Here is a 6000-nt window from a genome sequence, read left to right as displayed (position 1 = left end):
ACATAAACATATTTTGCATTTGGATTTACAGTGATCCTCAGTCCTCAGAGACCGGACTGAACACCCATTCAGCAGTAAAGCTTCCTGGTACCTGGCAACTATGACACTAACTAGCAAATGTACATTTTTAATCCATCCACAAACAAAAAGAAGAGTGCTCTGGCATGCGGCCGTGCACTAATGTTGCCAAAGCTGTCAGTGGCCAGATTCATTGTACAACACAGCAGTGATATCGATGTGGGAAGTTATTTGGAATCTGCCATACCCAGAGCTCCTGAAAGCTGCTTTCTGCGGAAAGTCTGAGATTTAGATTAGGAATTCTAAAAGTAACAGAGATTCCTCCACGGTTCCCACAACAATGTGACGTTGCTTGACATGCCACTTAACAAGGAGTAAGTCTAAAAATGACTTCTCACCTCGGCATATTGTATTATACCCTTCACCCCAGTACTGGTGTAATAGAGAAAAAAGGAAGAACGTGTCAGTTCACCACAACAAAAGTACACTGAGTAGTGGTTTACAATAGTAATTTCAGATGGACTTCTTTGCTGTAACTTCCTGTACTGACTTTATACCCAGAAACACAAAACTGCTGAGAACAGACACTCACTGCTAAGAAATCTGCCTTGTCCGGGACGCTGGGAAACTCCTGAAACCAGGTTTCAGGGCTCTATCACTCATATATACCAGGAAAAAGAAGTTAGGATTATTGGAAGGTCATATAGTACAGGAGCTGTCAAACTTAGTGGGATTAGCCAAATATGTTGGCGCCACACAGTGACACATACTGTAAAATAACAGAAACCACAACCATCAACAAATGCAATGGCTGAAAAACAGAATAGATACAACCATCAATTCACTTACAGTGAACTCACAGAGATAAATTCAGTGTCACTGTGATTGGACCAGAGTTACGACAAAGATGTCCTGTAAAGATCTCCAAATGAGGTTTGTGCACTATAGTAGCAAATCCACGAACCTTTACATTTAAAGTGATTCTAAAGGCAATTTACAAAGACAAAAAATAATATACTTATCTGCTCTGTGCAATGGTTGTGCACGGTGCTGCCCTGATCATCCTCTTCTGGGGTCCCCCCACTGATGCTCCTGGCTCCTACCCCCTGCCAAGTGCCCCCATAGCAAGCTGCTTGCTCTGGGGGAACTTGTGCGTGCTCACCCCTGAGCCAACTCTGTTTGTCCACTGGCCCAGCCCTCTCTTCACCAGCTGTGATTGACAGCAGGAGGAGCCAACGGCTCCTGCTGCTGCCTCTCTGTCCAGTGAGGACTGAACATACGTGGACTGGTTTCCATTGTATAGTTCAAGTATGTCTGCATCTTTACGCAACCCACATCAAGGCAGTGCTGTGGTGTGAACAGGACGCATAGAAAACAATTGTGCCCTGTCATTGCATCCATATTGATTAACGCGGCTCAGCAGAAGTGGCATGAACGAACCCTTAGGCAGAGCAAAAGTATTGAGAGGCTCTTTTTGGGAGCAGCCTGTACTCTTGCAGCATACAACTGTGCAAATCAAGTGACAACACAGCAAGGCTAAAAGAAAAATTCATAAGAAAACGTAAAATGTAATAAACTTACTTTTCCCTTAGACTTGAATTACCCCTTGAAATGTCCTGATAATGTCACAGAACACGTGATATTCAGACATTATTTCATCACCTAAAATAGAAAACAAGAAAAAATCTCATTAAAAAGTTCCTCTGACTTCTGTACTCAATGTAAACTTTAACAAAACTCAAATGTGAGGCACACACCTACCCACCTACTGTGCTGTGCTCCAGCGATGATAGGTCCAGGATCCTGTTACTGCTGCATCCCATGCAGCCGTCTCCGCCGGTTCCCATGGTGTTGCACATGAGTTACATTTTCCCAACACTTGGCTCAGTTTTCAGCCAGGATGTACATTGCATTACGCATGTGCCATGCCATGTACACAAAAAGCAAAAAATCACCAAGAGTGGGAGGATAGTTTAATTTGCCAAGAAACTTTCCATATCTATTCTTGTACCTACTTCTCTACCTCTGGGTGATTTTTGTTTGAGGGACTTTGGTTACAGTTAGCAATATTACTATGAACTTTAATGGCATCCCAGTCTTAGTCCGTAGGGTCCAATATTACGTTGGCCCACCCTTTGCAGCTATAACAGCTTCAACTCTTCTGGGAAGGCCGTCCACAAGGTTTAGGAGTGTGTCTATGGGAATGTTTGACCATTCTTCCAGAAGCGCATTTGTGAGGTCAGGCACTGATGTCGGACGAGAAGGCCTGGCTCGCAGTCTCCGCTCTAATTCATCCCAAAGGTGTTCTATCGGGTTGAGGTCAGGACTCTGTGCAGGCCAGTCAAGTTCCTCCACCCCAAACTCACTCATCCATGTCTTTATGGACCTTGCTTTATCCACTGGTGTGCGGTCATGTTGGAACAGAAAGGGGCCATCCAAAAACTGTTACCACAAAGTTGGGAGCATGAAATTGTCCAAAATATCTTGGTATGCTGACGCCTTAATAGTTCCCTTCACTGGAACGAAGGGGCCAATCCCAACCCCTGAAAGCAACCCCATACCATAATCCCCCCTCCACCGAACTTTACACTTGGCACAATGCAGTCAGGCAAGTACCGTTCTCCTGGCAACAGCAAAACCCAGACACATCCATCGGATAGCCAGACAGAAAAGCATGATTGGTTACTCCAGAGAACACGTCTCCACTGTGCTAGAGTTCAGTGGTGGCATACTTTACACCACTGCTTCCGACGCTTTGCATTGCACTTTGTGATGTAAGGATTGGATGCAGCTGCTCGGCCATGGAAACCCATTCCATGAAGCTCTCTATGCACTGTTGTTGTGCTAATCTGAAGGCCACACGAAGTTTAGAGGTGTTTAGCTACTGACTCTGCAGACAGTTGGCAAGTTCTGCGTAATGTGCTGCACAAGAAGGGGTTAACGTGGACTACCACTTGGTGGCTGAGTTGCTGTTGTTCCCAGTTTATTCCACTTTGTTATAATACCACCAACAGTTGACCGTAGAATATTTAGTAGCAAGGAAATTTCACGGATGGATTTATTGCACAAGTGGCAACCTAGCACCGTTCCACCCTTGAATTCACTGAGCTCCCGAGAGTGACCCATTCTTTGTAGAAGCAGTCTGCATGCCTGGGTGCTTGATTTTATACACCTGTGGCCATGGAGGCGATTGGACCAAGGAGGCGATTGGAATCCAATTATTTGGAGGGGTGTCCCAATACTTTTGGCAATATAGTGTATATGGCCCCTTTCAGGTGGAGCGGACCTGCCAGCGGATCCGCTTGTTCAGTGGGGGATCTCTCTGCTGATCCTCGCTGAGCAAGCGGATGACAGGTCTGTGTCCACTCTGCTGATGCTGAATGGACACACACACACAGCCTGCTGTTTTCTATGGGGCGGTCAGATGGAAACAGACCACCTGTCCATTTGCATTTGACTGTTATCCGATCCACCAGATGGATGGGGAATGGACCCCCATCCGTCTGCTTTAGTGTACAGGACTGGATTGGATGATGGCAGGTGTCAGCAGACATATGTCCGCTGGCACCCGCCGCTTTGTAGAGAGCTATGGATGGTCCAATCAGGTCCACCTGAAAAACTGACAGGCGGCCCGATCGGACCATCAGAGTGAAAGAGACCTAACACAACTGTTGCACATTTCGCATATGACTTCCTGCACATGATCGTACAGCCCGTAGATCCTTCCCTGGAGGTTCCTGGGATCCACAGTCACCCATTGAGATGCACAAGCATATACACCAACATATGCTCCAAACACAAACAGTGTGTGTTCAGAGCAGACATTGTGTATGTGGATACTGTACATAAATCCCAACGCACAACTATGTACAGCAGACTCTTCAAATGCAACTCCATGAACGACTGTATGTGGCAGCAGAAATGTCTTTATGCAGACTCTGCACATTGTTCGGCTCCTGTACAGCTGCATGCATTAAATTAATAAAGGAAGGAATAGTTAAAAAGGCAGATACTGTTTTGGGAGCACAATTCATCCACTTTCAGAGGTGGAAGTACAACTTATTTTCAGTCCAGTACCTGACAGTAACAAAGTTAGCCAAACTATTTTTTTTTATTTTGGATAGCAAGAGAAAAACATAAATATATGTAAACCCTTACCCCATTCAGTTTAAAACAGAAATGAAAGGCAAAACATTTGTGCATAAAAATAAGAAAAAAAAATTACTAGATACACCTTTTTTCCCCAATTTATAAGTGATCACATACCCTCTGTTCTCAACCGCATAGAGAGCTGGGGGAGAAGCAACAGTAGTACACTGGCCTCCCCGGTGTATGGCTGTGCAGGGGCGCGTGTCATGACAAGTCTGATCATTGGAGAACACACAGACTTCTCAGCATAGCTAGAGAGCTGACCATACTGTACTCTCATGCCTGATGTGGTCAGTTTTTAATAGGAAAACAGAGGGACTGGCAGGAACACCACAGATTTTGCACAAAAGAAGCAATACGGAGAGAACAGGATACTTTTTCATAAAAGTACATGGTACAGCAGGGACATATCAGGAATATGAAACGGGTTTATTACCAGGAAGGATTATTATAAGATTTTTCTGAAATTATAAAAGGCTGATGTTGCATAGTTTTTCTAGATACAAGCATTGCTTAGTGAAGCTCCTTAAAATCATTTGATTTGTTTGGACAATGAAAATCAAAAGGTTGGTGGTTGCAGCTTACTTAATAACGATGAGATTGGATGCAACGGCGTTGAGCAGCGAGATTACCAAACTCATCAAGCTTTGTTTCCAGAAGTGTGTCTGGCCGTGTAGATGAAGGCACATGCTGAAGCATAAACAAGCCAGCACTGTTCACCACATCAGCCTCACAATGCAGAGCTTGCAGCAAGTGCTGTGATCAGGGGCTCTGCCAAGTCCTCAAGTGGCATCTTATTTCACCCGCACAGCTCCACATGCACAAGTCCGGCTTACAAACCATTGATTGGCTCAGAGCTTCTCCTGGATAAACAAACAGCAGCATGACGCCATTCATTCTTCTGTTGCGCAGCACTGCAATAGCAGACTTCTTGTAGAGGTTACAATGGATACATTATGATATTGCTCCGAGAGCTTCATTTGCAGAGTAGGATGTCATGCTAAACGCACAGTAAAGGGGAGCTCTGCATAACAAAGTATCAGATTATGTACATTTGGTGTGGGTTAACAACATTACTGTTGCATTCAAGGTTAATTCAAGACAAAAGTAGGTGGTGGCCTGTTTGGCACCTAATATAATGAATGCATATTATCCAGAACTGAAAGAAGCAAGTTAGTGTCTCAAACAAGAATTTTCAATGTTTGGGCAGCACAATGGCTTGTGCGTTGGCACTCATATCTTGTAGCATTGGAGGATTTGGTTGGAATCTCAGCCAAGACACTACCTGCATGGAGTTTGCATGTTCCCCCTGTATTTGCATGGGTTTCCTCCAACACTCCAAACACATTCTGGTAGGTTAATTGGCTCCTATCTAAACTGGCTTTAGTATATGTGCGTACAACTTAGCTATGCACGTGTTCTCACAATCTGCATGCCTGCCCCAAGCTGAGCAATTGGGAAGGGTTGGGAAATGATTATTATTATTATACAGGATTTATATAGCGCCAACGGTTTACTCAGCGCTTTACATTATAGTGTAATGTGACCAACCGAAAAAATATGCCAAGAAACTTCCATGGAGAAAGGTTTATAAGCATATCAGACATGGTGTCCAGAGAGCTGGTCCTCAGAATCACCAAGAGTGTGATATGACTGGATGGATCAATACATACATACATACTACTTACTGTATAATGAAACCAGACAAATGGCTTAATGTAGACCTCTATGTATCTTGTTTTCTGCCTACATAACTAAGGAAAATTTCACGGAACTTATTCTCCCCACAATGAACAAAAGAAAACATGAAGCAGGTAAGCGAGTCAATACTGT

At 44.2% G+C, this 6000-nt stretch overlaps 1 long non-coding RNA gene across 1 annotated transcript in view; it reads right to left on the bottom strand.

Moving 5' to 3' along the window:
- Positions 1–1599: 1599 nt before the first annotated feature.
- The window catches only part of LOC149447920 (uncharacterized), a 126715-nt gene continuing 122314 nt past the window's right edge, over positions 1600–6000 (bottom strand). The window contains exon 3 of the long non-coding RNA XR_016305809.1: positions 1600–1680. This is a non-coding gene — a long non-coding RNA (uncharacterized LOC149447920). The remainder of the gene's footprint in view (positions 1681–6000) is intronic.

The sequence above is a fragment of the Staurois parvus genome, unplaced genomic scaffold (genome assembly GCF_062004578.1).
Source record: "Staurois parvus isolate SC_StPar_1 unplaced genomic scaffold, SC_StPar_1.0 ptg000664l, whole genome shotgun sequence".
Taxonomy (NCBI): Eukaryota; Metazoa; Chordata; class Amphibia; order Anura; family Ranidae; genus Staurois; species Staurois parvus.
This window is presented reverse-complemented; position numbering and strand designations above follow the sequence as displayed.